Raw genomic sequence first — 23,370 nt, 5'->3', positions numbered from 1 at the left:
CTAATTTACTAGATAAATGTGACTAAAGCCAAGATAACAATCTGGAAGTGCACAGCAGGCTAGTGCGATGTAGGCTCCCCCCAACATGTGCTTGTAGATGATCCAGAACAGCTGGATGCCTTCTATGACAGATCTGCCCAATCCCACCATCAGGAGGCCTGGCATTATTAATACTCTGTACATACAGTAACAGAGAAATGTCCCCAACACTCACCAGGGGCACAGAAATACATTTCACGACAACAAATCCACCCTGAAAGGGAAGAACATAGTGCAACGGCTGCCGTACAAGCACTGATGGGGCAGCGAGGAGCAGAAGGAAACCCTAGAGAATAATTAGCTGGAAACCACAGATGTAACGAATCTTCATACTAAACGATCAATAAGTCCAAGACGCAACAATGGCTGCATCCATGGAAACAGATTTGATGAGACCAAGACAAACTGAAATGATGTTAGTAACGTTTGTTGGACTGCACTTGATGACCTATCGGGAAACAAGGGTTGGAAGAGTTGACGTTGAGCTCATCTCATGAGTTGTGCCATGTGCCTGGCAGCCTCTTATCTCCATATGCATGATTAACAAGCATGACTCAGCCAATGAGGGAAGGGGGCCATTGTTTAGCTGAATTACTTTATGGATCTAATTAATAATAGTCATTCACTCTATCAAGATTCATAGTTCAATGGTCACTGTATCTTCAGACACCTTGTTCTCATTTGATAGATAAGATTGTGTATTTATAATACTATGAGAAAATTAGGTTTTCTTATCCCCTTCCCTCCAAAAAATTCACTCTAAAGTGAAGTGCAGCCACTAGGTGTTGCCCTTCTGTAACTTGCTGTCCTCGGAGACGGATTACAGGAAGTGGGTGGGAGAGCGTCTTTCATTTTTGGGCCTTCTCTTAGTTAGGAGGGCTTTCCATTCAAGGTAATCAAGCCTTTGAACATTTGCAGGCGCAATACATGCTGGGTAATGAGCGAAAGAAAGTTCCTGTAACTATAGTGCTGGAAGAATGATGATGGAGAGAAAGGTCCCTCTCGAAAGGTATGGATGACAAGTTACAAAGCATGAGTATCAGGACAGTTACTAGAGATAATAAAGTACTCTTTCAGTTCTAGAGATTGGCCTTTTTATGTAGCAGTATGGCAAGTGTGATGTAGGACTATAAGGAAAGGAAGAGTATATCTGCCATTAAAGAATTAGGAAAGGGGAGTACGTAACTTACCCAGTGGTGGCCACATTGGAAGCCACTCAGATTTATCTATAGTTAAGAAACAAGTATCAGATGTAAGAGGAATTAGATAACAGCTTCCATCACTCTCCCTGTAGAGAACAACACATGAGCGCTCAGTTGAGTATACATTAGTATTGGGGAGCCTGGTCTCCAGATATCTAAGGTATATGGACAACTTTAGAAAAACATGGCTGGTTTCTTCCAAAAATGTGGTCACACCCGTTCACAGATTGTGTCTGGTACAGCAGCTCTACTTAAGTCATTTCAATGGAGTTGTTCTGAAATAAATAAAAATATTTATACATACATACATACATACATACATACATATATATATATATATATATATATATATATATACACACACACACACACACACACACACACACACAGTGTATATATAAACACTCAAAGTCTGCTTTCTTACTTCTGCTCAAGTCCTTCCATAATTTTGAAAATAAAGAGGTGCACACCTGGGATAAGTAACCACACCATGTCAGATCTTCATGTATGGTAGAGGACTGCAGACCGTAAAACATATACGCCCAAAATGAAGTCATAAACTTGATGTCCCTACAGTTCCCCCAGATCAATGAACCATCATTTTTCGTCAGCAAAGCGGAAAATATCACAGCAGAGAAACGTCAAGTATTCATGATGGTAAAACGTGGAGGAGAATCAGATTGCTACTACGGTGCAGCGAACGCTATTACACATTTCCTTATTCCTCCCTCTCGCCCCTTGAGTCTTTTACTTTGAGAAATCAAAGATTAGCGTCGCACCTATAACCAGTTTTATTTTTTGCCTTCCATTACTTCAAAGATGCTGAAATCCGTGGAAAACACGTCAATTTCTTCAGTGCGGCTCTCTGCTCTGGAGAGAAACTGCGCCCAATTTGTATTATTTAACATCTTACAGAGCCAGGAGCACAAACAGCGCGTGAAATTTTGTAAAATCAGAGCGAAGGCTGCTCTTAAAGGGGACGGACACATTACTGTAGGCTCATGTATAACAAGGGCTGTGTGTTTCTTTAGCCCCATTCACACGTTTGTGTCTCATCTGTGATTTTCACAGATAGAACATGTACCAATTATAATCTACGTGCACGCTCACATGTCTATTTTTGATCCAATTTGCGTATTTAACAGGCATTTCCCATTTTCGTCCGATTTGAAAGTCAAACACGAACATTTACGTGAATGGGACCATTAATATAAATGGATAGTGTGGAGCAACAACCTAACATGACTGTCTCTGACTTGATCCCATAAACCCGATGTACTCTGGGGTATTGTGAGAGGTGATCCACTGTCATTGGGGATCATCTGCGGTGGCAGTCCTACTCTCTGGGGCTGGTGTAGGGAATATGGGTTTCCTTTGGTGCATAGAAACCCCTTAGTCCTAGTATCCCTTGTGGGGAAGGCTCCTTTAGGCTCATGTGTCACTATTGGTCTCTGAGTGCATTAAAAGATTTTAGGTACCCATGAGCAATGGCCATGTGTTCTCTTATGTAGACATATCCATTCTGGTCCGGACATTCGGAGTTGCCATTAGCGTATGTGCACACACTCCAGTCTCTTCCTAGTGTTTTCATGCAAAAACTGAGCAGAACCTCCAACTTTATAGGATTGCCTCCCAGGTAATCCATTCCGCATAGCATAGTTGCGGGTGGCGATACTGACTTGGGGTAATTGCTCATATATCTGATGCAGCTGGGTGAATCAATTTGCGCAGGCGTACAGTGTGTTCTGAGCTGGTGTTAAATACTAATGCGAGAATCAGTGGGTGGTGCGAGCAGATTGAGACCGTGACACCTCTGACATGTGTAGCCTGCTGAACGCCACTGCTTATCTGTGATGGTAATTAAATGTAAATATATATTTCAAGTTTTGTTTTCATGCACCACAAGAGTCTTTACCCCCCCATATGGTTTGGCGGTAGTAATCATAGTTTGTAAACTTCTAAGTCTAGATTCATCAAGTTTGGTGTTTTGTATGACAGTCTTGATCCCGGGTGCGCTGGAGAAAGGCTATGTTCACGTGTCTAATAATCATCCGTTAGATCAGATCCAGCAGCAATCCATTGACAAAAGAGTTGCGCAGACACAACTTTTCGGTTCTGCTATAAATAACTGATTTCAACTGGATCCGTTTTCCTCCATTTGAAACTGATCAACTAAGGGAAAAACGTATCCTTTTCAAATAAAAGAAAAACGGATGAACCAGTATTCCATAGGCTTCAATGTTAAAAAAAAAAAAAAAAAAAAATGGATCCAGTTGAAATTAGTTCTCTAGCGGGACAAAAAAGTTGTGTCTGAAATCTGCACTACTTTTTTGTCAATAGAGTGCCGCTTGATCCATTCAAACAGATGACTACTGGACATGTGAACATAGCCTTAAGGCCCCGTTACACGCAACGATATTGTGAACGATATCGTTGCAACGTCACCAGTTTGGTGATGTTGTAGCGATGTCAAAACGACATTGTTGCGTGTGACACGTAGCAACGATCAGTTGGCTGATCGTTAATCGTTGCCTAATGGTCTGGGCCATAATTCTTTCGTTGGTCTCCCGCTGGGCAGCACACATCGCTGCGGGTGACAGTGAGAGACCAACGATCAGCGAGCTCCCAGCGCCATACAGCAGACACTGGGAGCTGGTATCCAGGGTAAACAGTGGGTAACTAAGTGCTGCGCGGCTCTTAGTTACCCGCTGTTTACCCTAGATACCAGCGTGCTCGCTGGTCCTGATCGCTGGCGAGTCTGCCTATGTGACAGCTCACCAGCGATCAGCTAACTATGTCCCAGCGATGCCATCCATGTTGGATCATTGGTGGGATCGCTGGGACATTGAAGCGTGTAACGGGGCCTTAAGAAGCCCCAAAATCATTCAATCTGGCCACACACATTAGATAAATGTCGGACTAATGATATTCGGCCATCTCCCCTGACTCCCCTATATGCTGCAACCCCCTGCTCGCTCTCATTCAAAGTTCAGTGAAAAACTGAGATAAGCAGGAAGAAAAGCTCGTTGTCACATGACCGTAAGAATGAAAATCACATATGAGTGAAGCGGCCATGTGATGACTGCTAGAACCAGCAAGCAGAGCTGAATCCTGACAGTGAGAATATTACATGCTGTTAGGATTAGGTGCAGAGCATTATTTTATAAGTAAAGGGCTCGTCCAGGTTTGAGATGAAAGTGCAGTTCATATAGGTGGTTGCAGACTTGTGAATTCTCACATCGCATGAACTGCACAATTTTTGATTTCTCCCTTGCATAAGTATGCGACTTGTATACTTCTGGCCACATTCCAACTAGACTTGTCCGGCCTCACTCCATTCATTTTCATTGAGAGAGGCCACGCATCTCTAGTCGGCATGTGACCACAGCTATGCAATTCCCCAGCACCAGAGAATCCTGACAGCTTGCAGTGCGCACTGTGAGAATTCAGAAGTCTGCAGTCACAGAGAATGACTTCAGACTCATCACAAACATGGACAACCCCTTTAATGCTCCTAACAAATAAAAACATGAGAATTAGTCAGTATCACAAATATTATTTACATCCAGGTACCTTATAGAGGACGTCTTCTCTGGAGTCGTTCTCTTTCGTTCCTTCTTTATCTTGTCCAGACGCCATGATGACTTTTCTCATCAACAGCCGTCTCTGCAGACTTCCATCTTCTCCGGTCTTCTGCAGTACATCCTCATATGATGCCCTTAAAGATAGAAGTGTCATTATAATGCTCCTGAAAAAAATATCTGCCCTATGCTGAGCCCCTGAATAAATAATTGCCCCTCACTGTATTTTCCCTGCACAAAATATGACCCCACACTGTCCCTCATGGTACACGCCCTCCACACTGCCCTCTCCATTCCATACTGGGCCTCTCTTCACACTGAGTCCCCACCTCTAGGGTCCAGTTTCTGTACTATGCCCCTTCACCACACCCTCCCCTCCTTGGTATGCCGTGCCCTTACACTATTCCCCATCCTACCCCCACACTACTCAGTCTCTATTCTGTGCCCGCTCACAATTTTCTTCCCTCACACTGTCTCCTTGCAGTAAATCTTCCCCAGGCCCATTACACTAAATACCCCCATCACAGTAAATGTTCCACAGCCCCGTTACACTAAATACCCCCATCAGAGCAAAACTCCTCCAGCCCTGTTACACTAAATACCCCATCACAGTAAATCTCCCACACACACACAGTAATTACCCCCCACATACACAGTAATCACCCCCCAAGAGCAGTAAATGCACCCCCCAGGCAGTAAATATCCCAGACACACACAGTAAATAACCCCCCTTCCATCTTCGGTGTCTTCTGCTCCACTGAAGTGGAGCACTTACCACCAATGATCTCCGCGCCGGCGAGTGACGTTATCTAACATGTATGGGAAACTTAAGAGGCAGGCACGTCTTAAAAAACGTGGTCTCTCTTTCAGCTACCGTACACCGGCTTCAGAAATGTCGTGGACTTGAATACATTTGTATCTTAATTTATTAAGATTTGTTGAGTCGTTCTTAATCATCTCTCCTCTGCCCACTTGTCAGAAAGATGGCAGGGCTGGCATTAAGATGCTAAATATTGCAAAATTTTTGTGCAACTACAAGTTGCACAAAAATTTTGCAACATTTCATACTGTTTTATACCAGGTTTCTGCTGAAAATTGCTTGATGAATTCGCCCCATAGAGTGTGACCACACATTTTTCCACCTTTTTGTGATACTATATTTGCGGCACGCACGGTTTGGCCGGATTAAGACGTCCGTGAGACACAGTCAGAGCACCTACCGTGATGTGAGGACAAACTCAACAGCTTCATAGAAGCCCAAGAAGCTTTCAAGTTCGGGTCAGGCTGTACATCAGAATCCCTATTTGGACTGTGTTTCATGGACGTCTGAATTCGTCTTTGCCAGTTCTTATGGATGTTTTCACTTTATAAACCTAATGAGATTTTCTTATTGATTGTAAACACTTCTTGACTATATATAAATCACTTGAATGCACTTTGGTTGTGCATGAAAAAGGCTAAAATCACATGAAACACTGCAGGGGTAGGTAGAAACTTATCTCCATCTCCTATTTCATGTGCAGAATACATCACCTTTTTTACGCTAGAATTTTCATGATGGGTAGGAGGTGTAAACGGGCAAGATATGGTAACAGGTGGCAAAATGGTTAATGCCGATAATTGTATGTTTTGCATCCGTTTACCCTCGATGTGTTCACAAGAACCTTTTTTGCATTATTCATGCACAATTGTGTATACACAGACAGCTGACTGTTTTCAATGGACACTGTGTAATTCATCATTTGTCCTGCTGTGGCGCTGTATGGAAATCAATAACATGCTGCCAGGTTCCCCCATAGATTACAGCTGATTGCTGGGGATTAAAGCAGCAGGCAGACACTTCTTAGATCAGTTTATCGTCACAGGATCCTTCTAACCAAGGTAAGCGATCGATGGGCACCCCTGGAAGAGAACACAAATTACAGGAGCTGGAGGGGAATAATAAATAATAAGGGGTGAAATAAGTGTCTGATAAGAAAGCAGCAAGTGGAATATAGAAATTCAGTCAATTACAGAAACCAATGTGCAACCAAGGTGGACCGCTGGAGATCACGGAAAGGTAGGAAGTTTCTTACTCGGAAGGACACGGACCCATTCATGTATCACAATTAATGGAATCTGTGTAATGTTTCATCTTCCCTGTGGTGGCGCTGTAGGTAAAGGACACATTTACTGTGAGGTCCCACAGCTGATCAACTCTGGTTTCAGAAGGATCCCGGATGATCAGCTAATTGCAAGATGTTCCACTAGTAAGATTAGATAAGGTGACGTAACCTTACCCCAAAAACATACATATGGGTCAAGGTCAAATGTAGGTAACTAAATATAATATATAATATTTATTATTATAGCACCATTTATTCCATGGTGCTTTACATGTGAGGAGGGGTATACATAATAAAAACTAGTAAAGTAATCTTAAACAATGCAAGTCACGACTGGTACAGGAGGAGAGAGGACCCTGCCCGCGAGGGCTCAATATCTACCAGGGATGGGTGAGGATATAGTAGGCGAGGGTAGAGCCGATGGTGCAGTGGCTTATATATGTTGGCAACAGTGCCACCTATAGAAAAACAAAGTACAGTCGCTTTACATTGACCAAGGACCACAGGTGACAGCTGAAAACATCACCTAAAACTAAGCCATTACTCAAATTAGCAAGTTTTGATCTTTCCCTTTATCTGAATAGGTACCTGAATTTTTTGGTACCTGTGTTTTCTGCTCTCTGTGCATCTGCCATAATTTTTCATACTGTCCTTTTTTGCAGCTTTCAGTCTTTTGCTTTGCAGATATTGCTTCAGGCCGTTATCGTCATCTGTTGCAAGTCATCACCATCTTTCTCCAACCTTAGGGGCCCCATAGACAGTAGATAGCTGTCCCTCTCTTGACTCTTCCAAACACAGAGACACTGAGAGCACTTTGCTCTCTTCTTAGAGAGCCGCTGCTAGACTCCTCTGGTAGCGGTTTATCTCAGATCAGACATGCTGGATCTTTATCTTACCCAGCATCATCTCTCAGGGAAGTCAGGAGGCCCATATACGCACACATTAGATTGTTGGCTGAGGCTGAATTTACACATCTATAATATGCAGTCTGTGGTCGGACCACAGTAGCCATCCCGGGCACGGGTCCCCTCGACCAGATCTTGTGGGGCTGGGTATGGTAGACATGTGAATCCAGCCTTATTCTGATTAGTAAGGCTATAAAATCAACCAAAGACGGGAAAGAATAGAGGTGAATAGGTCTGGAGATTCCAAAACTGCTAGACCAAGCTAATGGATAACACATGAAGCCATAGCTTGTCTCAGAGAGAGGAGGAAGGAGTGGGATGAAACGAGAAAATATAAGGCGGCAGGGCCCACCACCTCCATCATGTGAGGCCTGTGTGGGGTTTCCATAAATCTTGAAGTAGAAGAAAGGAGATGAAAGCGAAAGGCATAGTATTCTACTGTCCTAGCAGTTTTATTCTCATAACTTTTTTTCTCAGATTAGTTAGATGTGTCCCATCATAAAGGGATTATATAGCTAACACAGACTGGGCCCACCAGCAACCTACAGAAGCATCCAGCATCAGCAGCTACACGTCCCTGCAGCACCTCCACTGGCAAAGTGAAGCATTACATGGTTTCTATTGAAATCTATGGACAGGCCTTGTAATGCATGGATGTTCTAGGTCCTCCCGACAAGGAGATGCTTGCTCTCTAAATTGGCTAACTGCCAAGGATTACATGACCATCAGTAAGGATGATATTTTACGGGCGGATTTGCCTCAGATTTTTCTGTCCTGCTTGGAAGTGCCCTATGGTTTACAGCGCCACTTGCGTGAACAGAAACAGTTCCTCATTTCAGACATTTCGCAACACCGGAAAATAGCGCAGCAATGATGCATCAGGGTTAGTCATAAATTGTGGTGTCACATAAATGTGTGTCATAAATCTGATATGGCTAAACCATGCAGAGGAATGCCATCACCCTTAGCTGCACCTCAGTCATGTAAACTATTGTCTGAGGACTAACTTCTACAAAAGGCACCAATAACAGTATTTAATCTCATTTAAAGCTACTGGACAAGAAAATAATATGAAATAGAATTCAAAACACATACTTAAAAAGGGGTTGTGCCAAGTATACAAGTTACTCTCTGATTGATAAGTGGCAACTTATTGATTGCTGGGCTTTGTAAGCCTTGTCTAAATGGAGAGGAGGTGGATCATTCACATCTCCTCTTTCTTCATTCTCTATGGGACTGCCGTGTTGGACATAGCTGGCCAGGAGGCAATATTTGGCTGGGCTGGCCATCCCCTAGAGCAGTGTTCCCAACTCCAGTCCTCAAGAGCCACCAACGGTTCATGTTTTCAGGATTTCCTTAGTATGGCCCAGGTGATAACTGCAGTACCTGCACAGCCAATAATTCCATCACCTGGGCAATATGAATGAAATCCTGAAAACATGACCTGTTGGTGGCTCTTGAGGACTGGAGTTGGGGAACACTGCCCTAGAGAATGAATGTAGCGGAGGTGTAAATGGTCATCCTCCACTTCATTCTAAACCCTATTCTCGGGATTATTGGAGGTCCCAATGGTTGGACCCTAAGAAATCAACAAATTATTCTTTATTAAGGGGTTGTCCACTTTTGAAAAACATCTTATTTAAACATATCCAATATGTGATACTGGTTGAAGTTATATTTTTTACATTTTTGTACAAATTCTCAGTTTCTCTTTTCAGCTTTAAAGGGGTTGTTCAATAACAACAAGGGCTTTCAGATGGTGATAAAAATGCCCAGTTCTGCTGATCAGTGCGAGAGCCAGTGGTCAGACCCCCAAGATGGGCAAATTATCACCCATCTTGTGGATGGATAAAGGGTTTGTCCGGTAAAAATAAAAGACGTTTCACATACACCTTAGCTAAAAGTCAGCCAAAATGGTCAATTTCCACCATAATGAACAATCAATGGCTGTTTTGGGGAAACATACGATCATGCATTATGACTGATGATCGACTGTTTGCCATCTTTCAAATGACCAGTTCGTCATGTTGCATATTTTTTCAGCCATTGATAAGCATCGGCTCAATTATCATCTTATAAAAAAAAATTGAATGTAAGCCAATGCAATCCGTGATATATTTTAGGGGTCAAAGAACAATAGTTGGTTAACCCACTTTCATCCAATGTGTATCGCCCAGGGATAAGGAAGTGTCCACGGCTTTCCGTTTCACTGGCGGTCTACACTTCCCGCTGCAGTGAACATGTCCCTAACACAGCGTCATGTGATCCGATATCGCTGGCCCCCACCTGCCAAAACTTCCTACTGGGCTATGATAAAGGGACATGTAGCCGCTCCATTTACTGGCCACAGCTATTACCTGCTACTGTCAGTGATCGGCTGCATCGGTGTAGCATAAAGTTGACACCGGTGACGGACCAGTTAGTCTTAAAATATTAAGGGCAAGGATCGGTGAGGCGATTATTCCTTCTTTATACATTTTCATTCTATATTTTTGGAAGCAGACACCCCCTTCAAATGATAAGATTCTGTCTGCCTGCAGTTGCCACTAGAGGGAGCTAACTGAAGACAGATGTGTACAGCTCACATTTTTCTTGGTCTTACTATATTAAGTGTATATTTTTTGGAAGCTAAAGGCTATGAATGACATTCAAACATAGCTTTTCTCTTACATAAAAATTTGAGTAAGCCTCAGTGCACAAGATTTCCTGACATTCCAAAAGTTTATCCATGTACATTTACACAGACATCAAGTAATAGTACATTTACCCTGTAGTGGCTGCTGCAAATACATGGCCAAACAGTAGACAAACAAGACAATCCGATGATTGCTATGCTTTAATAAGTATTTGTGCCTTGATTTTCAGTCCTTTAAAGGGATGATCACTTTTAGGCAACCCATCCTCACTCCCAATTACAGTACAATGTCCACCAGGGTAGTCACTTTTTCACAAACTCTTAATAAACATTACATTGGGGGGTAGCACTAGGGGCTCATAATTATTATTATACATTTATATAGCGCCATTTATTCCATGGCGCTTTACATGGGAAAAGGGGAAATATAGACAAGTACATATTCATTAATTATATAAACAGTAAAATGAATAAAATTAATGGTGTCGGCCCTTTAAAGAACAATGAGGGTGAAATCATAAAGAGCGATGTGGGAAAAGCAAATGTTTTAAATACTTTTTTCTCAACAGTGTTCACACAGGAAAAGGATTTGCCAGGGGAAATGCAGAGTGATAATGTAAACTCCCCATTAAGTATTACCTGCCTAACCCAGGAAGAAGTGCAGAACCGCCTTAGTAAGATTAAAATTGACAAATCAGACAAATCACCAGGCTCTGATCACCAGGCCCTGATGGCATTCACCCTCGGGTATTAAGGGAGTTAAGTAATGTGATAGACAGGCCTCTATTCCTTATATTTAAAGACTCTATAGAAACAGGGTCTGTTCCTTTTGATTGGCGGCAAGCAAATGTGGTACCAATATTCAAAAAGGGGTGTAAAAGGGAACCTGGAAACTATAGGCCGGTAAGCTTAACATCTGTTGTGGGTAAAATTTTTGAAGGGTTTCTAAGGGATACCATTATGGAATATCTCAATGTTAATAAATGTTTAACTCCATATCAACATGGATTTATGAAGGATCGCTCCTGTCAAACTAACCTGATCAGCTTCTATGAGGATGTAAGCTATCAAACGGACCAAGGAGATTCATTGGATGTCATTTATCTCGACTTCTCTAAGGCTAAGTGCACACGTACCGGAACTCTCGCGGAAATTACCGCGAGAATTCCGGAATTCCATTCCGCGGGAAAATCGCATTTTAAATTCCCGCGATTTTCCCACGGAAAAACTAGCATTTTGCAAGCGTATTTAGCTTGCAGAATGCTAGCGTTTTCCAAGCGATCTGTAGCATCGCTTGGAGAACTGATTGACAGGTTGGTCACACTCGTCAAACATAGTGTTTGATAAGTGTGACCAACTTTTTACTACTGAGGCCGCCTATGCGTCATCAGTAGTAAAAGATAGAATGTAAAAAAAAATGGTGTTATTCTTACCCTCTGACGTCCCGCGCATCCGTTCCCAGTAGTCCTTTGCGAAAATGCCCGCGATGACGTCCGTTCTCGCGGGATCGCGATGTCTCACGGTAATTCGCGATGACGTCGCGCGAATGACCGCGAGACTTCGCGATCCCGCGAGAACGGACGCCATCGCGGGCATTTTCGCAAAGGACTACTGGGAACGAGAGCGTGAAGAGAAGCGGGAAGACTGCGCGGGACGTCGGAGGGTGAGAATAACAATATTTTTTATTTTTAAATTCTATTTTTTACAGGGATATGGTACCCAAAGCCCGGAAGACAGTCTCCTCCTCCGGACCGTGGGTACCATCCGCAAATGTTCTGCTTACTTTCCGCATGGTGGGCACAGCCACATGCGGGAAGTAAGCGGAACAATGCATTCCTATGGGTGCGGGATCGCCGCGATTCCGCAAATTAATGAGCATGCTGCGGTTTTTACCGCGAAGCGATTCCGCCGTGGTAAAAACCGCAGCATTAGCACAGCATTGCGGAATCCCATAGGAGCATGGGATGCTTATTTTTCGCGGCAAAATAGCGCGGTTAAAACCGCCGCGGAAACGTGAAAAAAACGCCACGTGTGAACTCAGCCTAAAGCATTGGACACTGTCCCACATAAAAGATTGGCAAGTAAGATGAGAAAGCTTGGGCTAGGGGAAAATGTGTGCAGATGGGTAGGTAGCTGGCTTAGTGATAGAAAACAGAGAGTGGTTATTAATGGTGCATACTCAGATTGGGCCAGGGTTACTAGTGGGGTACCACAGGGTTCTGTATTGGACCCCCTACTATTTAATATATTTATTAATGATCTAGTGGATGGCCTACACAGTAAAATATCAGTATTTGCAGATGATACAAAACTATGTAAGGTAGTTAACACAAAGGAGGACAGTTTGCAACTACAGACAGATTTGAGTAAATTGGAGAATTGGGCTGAAAAATGGCAAATGAGGTTTAACACAGGTAAGTGTAAGGTTATGCACATGGGAAGGAGAAACAGATGCTACAATTACTTACTAAATGGGAAACTGCTGGGGGAAATCAGACATGGAAAAAGACTTAGGCATCATAGTCAATAAGAAGCTAAATTGGAGTGCCCAGTGTCAGGCAGCTGCCACCAAAGCAAATAGGGTCATGGAATGCATTAGAAGAGGTCTGGGGACACGAGATGAAAACATAATTCTCCCTCTGTAGATATCACTCATCAGACCACACTTGGAGTATTGTGTGCAATTTTGGACACCGGTGCTCAAGAAAGACATTACTGAACTTGAAAGGGTTCAAAAGCGGGCTACTAAAATGATAAATGGAGTTGGTTCACTACAATACCCAGAAAGCTTATCAAAATTAGGTCTATTTACTCTAGAAAAGAGAAGACTTAGGGGAGACCTAATATATATGTACAAGTATATCAGAGGGCAATACAGAGATCTCTCCAATGAACTGTTTGTACCAAGGACTGTGACAAGAACAAGGGGGCATTCTCTTCGTTTGGAGGAAAGACAATTTCTGCACAAGCATAGAAGAGGGTTCTTCACGGTAAGAGCAGTGAGGCTCTGGAATTCTCTTCCTGAGGAAGTGGTGATGGCCAACTCACTGAATGAATTTAAGAAAGGAATGGATGCTTTTCTTGTGAGTAACAGTATAGAAGGTTATGAATAACAGAATATTATAGGTAGATGGTTGACCCAGCTTAGGCGAAGGAATGTTTTTCCCTCTGGAGAAAATTGGCTTCTACTCTGTGGGTTTTTTGCCTTCCCCAGGATCAACATTGCAGAACAGCTGCACTAAAAATAGGCTGAACTAGATGGACATAAGGTCTTCCTTCAGCCTTCAAAACTATGTTACAAGGGACACACAAGTATAGAAGGAGAGAGGACCCTGCCCGTGAGGGCTCACAGTCTACAGTTATTCGTGTTAAGAGGGGGGCCCCAGGAGAACATGCAACCACATGAATCTTTGTTTTCTTTTGCTTAAATTTACCTGATTGAATAACACTATAATTATTATGGCACTATGGCAGTACTTGTATAGCACTGCAATTAGGATTCATTTATATGTGTAGCTTCTGTGAAGGGGGCTTGGAGGTGGCATAGAAGAGGAATAAGAGGGTAAGACAGCAGCCATGGAGGAGTGGGGGTACGTGAATGATACTTATGGAAAGACGTACCCGAAAATTGGTAAGCATACATGTATAGCATTGGTATTAGCCAACTATATGGAAGTGTTATTGTATGGCACCGTTACTGGGATGGTGCTTGTAATTCGGCATTGCCTGGTACGATATGTGCAATGTATAACAGTACACTACACGGAGAGGTGCTAATACAACACAAGGTAAAGCTGGCCATTATACCACATCTGTGCCTTTACCTGTTCCTTTGGTTATGTGCTTATGTGCTCACTGTGGTTCTGGTATCACAATCATATGAACCAGAAGGCTCAGGATGGACAGCATTATAGTTGTGCAATAGAAAATGGAGTTCGAAACAATCGACATTGATCCCAATGTAGTATCGTTGCTTAGGCGGCATTTCATAGCCTCCTTAAATCATCGGATTTCCTGTTTTCTTGGGGAGATATTGGGACAAATACTTCTTCCCATAATCATCCATCTACTGCTGAAACCCAAGCATCTCCCCACAACTCGTATTTCAGGCTGCGGTCATTCTGCCTCCTGTAGATCTCATCAGTACCGGGAACTAAAATCTAAAACGGATCTAAAATCTCCCATTTCAGCGCTCACAAAGTCGTCCTTTTCATCGCTCACATTATCTCGCAGACACTGACCCCACTGATCACTTCCCATTGTATCCAGTGTAACAATCCTCCTCCTTGTAATTACCATTCACACAATGTGCTACAAATCATCGCCATTTTTTTTTTTTTATAAACAATTTCACGTCCAGGTTCCAAGTAGCAGTTACAGCGCAAAGGAAAAGCTTTAATGACGCTTAATAAGACTTTAATAATTATGGAAATGGCTAAATGCGCTTTTATGGGACATCCATATTGCTTAGCTGCCATTTGCGATCAGTAATTAAAGGAAAATGTAAGTGAGTGCTGTATTCTCATGACGTGTGTGTATTCCTCCCAGAGATTCGCTTTATATCAGGAGGAAAACAGGGACTTCTTGTCCTAATAGGACCTAGATTTGCTGCGCTTCATGTAAGTACTGGATCTGCAGCAGAAATACTTCCACCGAGTCTAATTATCAATCAGTAACTACACACAAGGAATATTCCGGATGGCCTGCATATAGCACTGCCAATCTAAATTATCATCATATTTCAGCAATCGGTCTCCACTACTGGAACTGAGTACATGGCACCAAGGCCGCCAAAGCAATCCTACCACCCACTGTGACGTGGAAAGATGGAAACCTGACGATCACTGGATCCACACTCTGCCCCCATTATATTGGCATATGTGCACACGTTCAGTTTTTTCCACAAGTTGACTGTTTCGGCAAAGTGAACCAGATCTGTGAAATCTTGCGCACACGCTGCTTACTTTTTCCTTGCCGATTTGAAGCAGATTCCCATCTGTATCACGTCCATTCTTTCAGAGTTTTTCTAATGAATGGAAGCAGACGCACCAAAAACACATGGATGTCATGCACCATTTTTCCTGCCAAAACATCAATATTTGCACCAGAAAAATGCCCTGCAAACACTAAACATGTGCACATACCCTTAAAGTTCCCCAAAAGTGTTGATATCGGCTGGAAGAGTAGAAAAACTAAAGTGTATGGACGCCTCACTACTCTAAATTACTAGATTATGTTGGAGAAAAAAAAAAAGGATTGGTCTCAACCTCCTGATGAGTGGGCCCCATGGTATCTTAAGATGTCTCCGCCATGCTGCATACAGCCTTGCGAATGATCAGGTCAGCTGAGGTATGCACGACTGCTTCATGTCATAGGAACGCTCGTTTTCTAATGATCGGCCCGTGTAAACAGTCTGGCGATCGCCTGATGATTGACTAAGTAGGGTAAAAGGATTATTAAAGCTCACTTACATTAAACTTTCTCTGCAGCACATCATTCTTAAAATGTGCTGCAGAGAACAATGACAGCCTATATGCATAGAACAATCTATTTCCAATCATTCTGTGTACATGGGAAGTGTGGACGGCCTATCTAAACAAATAAATGTCCAATCGGCTGTCATTTAATGCTGCACGTTGCCTCATGGAAATGAAAATTTGTACTGCATCAACCAAGAAAATATAATCAATTTCAAACCCAAGAATGGACACCAGAAGACATCTTAAGGTAGTGTATACCTCAAATGTGGCTTTTGGCTTGGCTTCTTAAGGTACTGTAACACTTAGCGATGCACCAGCGATCCCGACCAGCGATATGACGCGGTCAGGATCGCTGGTGCATCGCTAAGTGGTCGCTAGTGAGCTGCCACACAGGCAGATCTCACCAGCGACATCGCTGGGGACGGGGATCGCTACTTACCTGTCAGACGAGGCGATCCTGACGTCCTCCCGCCCGGCTCCACGCGCCGCTCGTCTCCACAGCAGGAAGCCCAGAAGGAAGCTGACGACGAGAAACGGCCCAGGCCGTTCTCGCGCGATCAGCGATAACCAGTGGGGGAGCCGGTCGGAGGTAAGTGTCACACGTAGCGATATTGCTAGCGATATCGCTTAGTGTGACCGGCCCTTTATCGTAAGTCATTTGGCAAAGCTCTATAAAAGGAGGGTTGATATTGACTTTTAGGGTTGCTTCTTGTGATAGAAGATGGGTACTAAAGTTCCTTTCTCTTTAAAGAGGTTATTTGCATATTTAAATTCCCAGGTTTGCATTGCAAGGCTCCCTACGCCAACTTGGCGGTCTCCAGAAGGAAAAACAATACCCCTTACATCCCTGTCAGAAGCCTCTCACCCAGCCAAACCAGTTCTCCTGCTTTGCCCTGATGAGGGGTAAACACCGCAAAACATGGATATGCAAATAGTTTTTATTTTAGTTTCTTATCTTAAGCCATGTGGCAAGACCCTTTACAGGGTCGATACTGACTTTAGGATTATTACCTCCAAAAGGTGACCTTTTCCTCCTTTCCTCTCCCTCTCTGAAGAGGTCATCTACAAATAGCCCATTCACAACGTATTTCAGTAATGGTTCTCCACAACTGGATCTGAACATGACCCCAAAACTCTGTGGCCCATCGTGATGGAGACATGTCTTCAGCCCTTTAACAATGCATTATGATCCCAAATATGGAAGCTTGATGAACACTGATCTACACTGTGCCCTCATACTTATTATATTAAAGTCAGCCAAACATGTTGATATTGGTGAGATAGGTCGCTCAACTAATTTGAAAAGCTTCATTTCCCTGTGGTGGCAGTGCAGGAAAACCAAACGCTTGATCTTGAGTTCCCCTGATTATTAAAGCTGAAGATTGGGGGTCTTAGTAGTATAACACCCTGTAAAAAGCCTATTTTATAGGGCCCTTTTATGAAAAGGTGTTTACAATGCAGACATCCCCTTTAAGAACCTGCTTGGAAACTACCATCCTGCCTATTGGCCTATTGCTATCCTGTAAACTTGAGTAAATGTATTTATATGTGTATTGGATACTTGTGACCAAGCATTCGCTATGCTAGAAATAACTCTTCATCTGCCCAAAGTAGAGGAGAGCTCGCCAATGCCATGCATGTAATGATATATAAAGGTGTCTGTTTATTTCATAGCACTGCAGTCTGACAAGGAACGGGTTATATGCCAAGTTCTCCTGGGATTTGTTGTGGCAACAGCACAAAAAAAGCCACATGGAAACATGATTTTTCAATTATCACTTGACCAACTTCACACCTAGACAAGAAAATGTCTCCAGCAAGCGTCCTCTGAAGTGGGAATATGAAGGTCAACTAGGTAATTGTTCCTAGATTTGTAGGCAAAAGAGACCCATCCTCAACATCTGTGCAGACGTATGGGCCCATCCTTAAGTTTTCTAGCAGAGATTTGCCCACTATGTATATGAGAAGCATATGTGTGTGATATCTCCAGTATTAAAGTTTGTGAGAGGTTGAGGTTCTGATTTTATAAAGGTGGTCGGTGTAGACAACCCTCTGGTGGGCCAAGCAATGACACAATAATGGGCCTCCTATACAACAGGGCTCCATTGGAAAAAGAAAAGGGAACCCAGTTTGCGGTTGAATTTGGACACACTAGGACTTATTTTGCTATGGGTAAATTCAGGTATAACCTATATATCATGTACACGTTCTGAGCAGATGGAGGGTGGACCCGCAGAAGAATCTATTCTGATGGACAAAATATTGGAGCATGTCAGAGCTACAAAATCTATAGCAGTTCCTACAGATGTCACCATGAACACACCTATGCATTTCTGTGCCAATACTACAGCCACAGATCTCAATTGAGGGTCTAATGACCAAAATGAAAGCAATTAGAGGGATTTACGAGTATATTGCCTCTAGTTCTAGTCATTAGACCCACAGTCTGGTCAGGATTTTCATCCATAATATGGGTATAACATTTCACGTGTATTATGGTTTAGTGAAATTGGAAACCTGCATAATAAAAAATATACAGTCTAAGGCAGGGTTCCCCAACCACCGGGCTGTTGAAGTGCTCTTGCCGGTCCGCGGAGCTGGACACAAGGGGAGCCGGCGGCTGTAGCTTCCAGACCACATGGTCATGGATACTCACCCTCAGTTCCTGCGTTCCTGCATCCCTGTCGGCGCGGCGGCTTCATCCAGGGCTGAGCGTTCACATGGTTCCGCTCATGTAAGGTCATGAATATGGATGTCACTCCTCTCCCATAGGTGTGGCGTCCATATTCAGGACCTTAAATGAGCGGTACCACGTGACCGCTCCGCACAGGAAGAAACTGACGCACCGGAAGTTCAGCGACGTGAGGGTAAGTATGATGGGGGAAGACGGGGGAGCCCAGCCATGCATACACGGGTGGGAGCGGAGGCATATATACAAGGGAGGGAGGGTGGGAGCGGAGCCATAAATACAAGGGTGGGAGGGTGCTTGAGGAGCCATATATACAAGCGTGGGATGGTGGGAGCGGAGCCATGTATACAGCATGGGAGGGTGGGAACGGAGCCATGTATACAGAAAGGGAGGGTGGGAGCAGAGCCATGTATACAGGATGGGAGCAGAGCCATGTATACAGGATGGGATTACATGTGTGGGGCCATCATATATATGGGGGAATTACATGTGTGGGGCCATCATATATATGGGGAATTACATGTGTGGGGCCATCATATATATGGGGGAATTACATGTGTGGGGCCATCTTGCTATACATGGGAGTATTATATGTGTGGGACCATCTTGCTATACATGGGGGACTATATGTGTGGTACACCTTTTGAATATTTGTCAAATATGGGCCCATCTTGTTGCAGGAAAACAAGCCCAGTGCTCCCACTGATACAGGGAAACAAGCCCGGTGCTCCCACTCATTCAAAACCTATGGTGAGTTGAGTTACATTCACATTATAAATGTTATATTACGATAAGTATGCACTGACTACTAAACTACAACCCCGTCCATAGCCACGCCCCCTTATGACCAAAGCCGCGCCCCTGCCACACCTCCATACCCGCCCTGCCGGGCAATGGAAGAATGGTCTTGCTTGAAGCCGGTCCCTGGTGCAAAAAAGGTTGGGGAGCACTGGTCTAAGGCACAAAGTCTTGATCAAAGGTCCACAAGAAAAGGATGCACTAAATTCATTCAGAAACAAACCTCCGAATGAATATGTTGCATCCAAGAATCAGAATCAGAAATGTATGACCTGGGATCAGGCTCGGACTGGCCAATAGGGGAATCCCCCGGTGGGCCCCTGTGCAAATCTGGGCCACCAACCCCATTGTATGGGTAGTACTTGGCATAATTCACTTGATTCACTCTGTACAGAAAAAAAGCAGTATAACATTCATTAACCAAACTACCCAGTTTACTATTATATAGAGATATAGGTAAATTTGTGAACGAGGTTAGTGTAATATTGGTATGCAGGTGAAAAGTGGGCCCCCCCAAAGTCAGTTACTGGTGGGCCCTTGGCACCCCAGTCTGACACTGCCTGGGATAGACTTCTGCTATAGTTTACGCTACTATCTGACATAAATTATCATGAATCTGATTGGTTGCTGTTGGCCCTTTCCACCCAGTGAGCCGCTCAGACTTTTTGGGAAGAATAAAAGCCAAATGTTTCTGCATCTAAATATTGTGGAAATCTTTCCATCTCTTATATTCCAGTTGCCTGGCATAAAGCCATGACATATACAGTATACCCCTTTATGTTACCCTGGGGACTTTTATGATGATCTCTTGAGTGAAAGACCAAAATGCCAATCCAGACCCTACCCATAGCTCAATGCAAGCACGGCAAGCCGCTGTATATTCTATAGAAGACCAAAATTAATATGGAACCGGTCACACTTTATTTTGGGGTCCAGTTGCTAAATACAAGTTGAAAGGAAAGTATTTTAGCTTTGTACAATTTATCTGTAATAAACTGGGTTATTTAAGGACAAGACGCTGATCTTTTTAGGGGGATCCTTATATACATAAGTCTATTAATGTTCCTTACAGTACGCTCTGGAAGCTCTATAAAGAGGAGAGTGTCACAGTGTGCAAAGCATATGACCCACTATGGGTTTATTAGGAAAAGGATCTGGTCCATGTCCTGATGTCAGTGTATAAGATAAGACGTATCTGATCAGATGGCTGATCACAGAGCGCGCTCTCTGCATCCTGAAATATTCATGCATCGTCATCGGATCCAAGATCAAGGACACCTTTACAAACCTGATCCCAAGCAATATGGATCAAGGCAGTGGTGAGAGAGTGCAAGTGACGCCGGAGGGTCTTATATCAGGGAGGTGGCATTGGAGGAGATGTGTAGTAATAGTGCTAAAATGAGGGGGTTTACTCAGTCCCCCGACACCCAAACCGGCCCCTCTTCCCAGAAGCAGCTGATTATTCTGCTGCTGATACACAAGCTGTCAGTAGCAAATGTAATCAGGGACAGGACTGAGAATTTATCATCCACCATTGACCTGCCGCCTCAGGATGGAAAAATAGCAGCTAGTCTGTAACCCTTTGTGTCTCGAGCAAAATGCACTGGCCTCAAAACAGTTTGGCTTTTTTTATATAGTAAGCTTTAAAAATTAAAGAAACTAAAAAAAATGCATTATAAATTGTAATAAAAAATGAACTTTCTGATAAATGTGGAAATGTGTAGAATAGACATGGAGGACAGCGACATGGTGACCAAGAATCTGCCACTCTCCATAGATATATCACATTTGGAGCCAGCCTCGTGTCTCCAGACATGGCCCGTGTCTGAAGGCCTCATATGTTCGCACACAGCCTTCATGTCATTATTAGCATCATTTTTTTACCGTATTTATGTACAATCAATGTGTTCATTTAGATGAGGTCAGGTGATATTGCAATGATCTATTCGCCAGCTTCTATTAATATGGCACCAACTTATCTACGGCGAAAATACATGAAGAATGTAGACAAATGCCACCTAGATGTTGTCCTGATTGGACTTGAAATCCTGCACTGAAAAAAAAAAAAAAAAAGAAAAAAAAAAGAGCAGTGGAACTATCAGAATACCAATGTTATGGGTAACCATTTTTGGAACCAGGGAGCGGATTAGAGACTGAGGAAGACAATCACAAGATCGCTGGAGGCATTGTCATAATATGGGTCACATCGATTAGGTCAATTGGTAAAGGTGATTTTTTTTTTACCTCCCGCCCAAAACAAGTTAGGCATCTTTTGTTTGGAGATAAAAAAAAAAACAAAAACAATTATTTTAAGAATTAAATAAAATTCTAAATATACTAGTCACAGGATTATATTTATGTGGCTATGCTTATCCATGATGTAGCATTTTGGCTCAATAAATGCTCCATAAGGGCCTTGAGGACACAAAGACCTCAGAAGGCCAAAAAAATAAATAAAACGATCAATCCTGCAAGCAACTTCCTCAGCACATATAATCCCATAACATTGCAAATCTCCAAGCATGCACTAAGGAGAGGAGGGAGCAGGGAAGACTTAAAATTTAAGGTACATTTAGGAGGCCACATTGTTAAAATATACGGCAACACATTTGGAGTAATGGTCTTTGCGAGACTTGAATTTTAATCAAAGCCAGAAGATTTGCACTTTGTGAGATGACGGCCTGTGGAGGAGGAAAAACTCCTTCCAGCTATCTATTTCGCACACCCCATCTCGCAAATGTCCTGGGATCAGGCCCCCTGAGCAGAACAGGTAAATCAATCAAACAGGGAGTCATTCAGATCTATCTCTTCTAACAACAGAGCCATCTGTGTGTCCATGTGAGGACACCCTGAGATCTGGTCTAATCACACAATGTCTCCATTAAAACAGCTGGGATAGTGTTAAAAACACCATCTAAAATAACCTAGTACAAAAGATATACGGTACATGCACCAAAACATAAAACAAAAATATCACCAACAACGTAAAAAGATGCACCAAAATAGAAAATAAAAACACCACCAAAAACATAAAAAATGCACCAAAACATAAACATGAAAGCAAAGTTTTACATTCATCGCGTTTTAATGCTTTGGCTTCTAGCTATTAATTTTAGAACTACAATATCTAGGAAAAAAAATACACCTAGACAATAATCTTGCACTTAAACAAAAGGGAAAAAAAGAAAATAAAAGACATGTTATAAAAAGACACAGTGCCAGTTTAGGCCATGGTGGGCTTTTTTTTTTTTTTTTTTAGAATTATTCTTATTTTGGATACTAAAGTACTGTTGCTTTAAAAATTCATGTCCTATGTATTTTATGGATTTCCGTGACATACGTTACATGCATAAATGTAAGACTAGAAGGCAGAAAAACATAAAACGTGTGCCCTGTTCTCACATGCTAATAAAGCGCGTACATTCATGAGGCCCTGCCGCCTTTAACTGTACCTGTAAATTATTTAGTAATCTAGTGAAGGAAATCTAATGAAACCAATATAGTGTAACATTCAAACACTGGGTCTCGTTTTCTTCCACCCTACTGGCTGTATTGTTCAATACATAAGTATAGTGTGAAAACGGAAAAATACATAATGTAGTTTATAACAAAAACAGAAATTCACATACATATTGTATTTAGGTGTATATTAAAACAGGAATACAAATGCATTACTTCTAGTGAACAGTTACTCGTACTACAAATAGGCACCACAAATGGCGCCATATTAGACGGCATGAAGTGTACTTTCTAAATATGAGCTGTTGAAGGGCTTGGCTGCATAAGCATCGTAGTATAATCACTCTACCACTCCGTCGTCCAAAGGTTGTATGTAGAACTTTATTATAGTCTTTGGCAAGCCCAAAAGACCAAGTGGATCACTGGATCAAGCTTGGGTAGAGTCAACATTCCTCCATAGACTATACTTAAATTCAT

At 42.8% G+C, this 23,370-nt stretch overlaps 1 protein-coding gene across 1 annotated transcript in view; it reads right to left on the bottom strand.

Moving 5' to 3' along the window:
* The window catches only part of RARA (retinoic acid receptor alpha), a 147,239-nt gene that overhangs the window by 72,491 nt on the left and 51,378 nt on the right, over window positions 1–23,370 (bottom strand). The gene's annotated exons all lie outside the window — the stretch shown is intronic.

Source organism: Dendrobates tinctorius, unplaced genomic scaffold (assembly GCF_039654945.1).
Source record: "Dendrobates tinctorius isolate UK_male_01 unplaced genomic scaffold, ASM3965494v1 ptg000032l, whole genome shotgun sequence".
Classification (NCBI taxonomy): domain Eukaryota; kingdom Metazoa; phylum Chordata; class Amphibia; order Anura; family Dendrobatidae; genus Dendrobates; species Dendrobates tinctorius.
The sequence above is the reverse complement of the archived record's forward strand: the minus strand, read 5'-3'. Positions and strand labels throughout refer to the sequence as shown.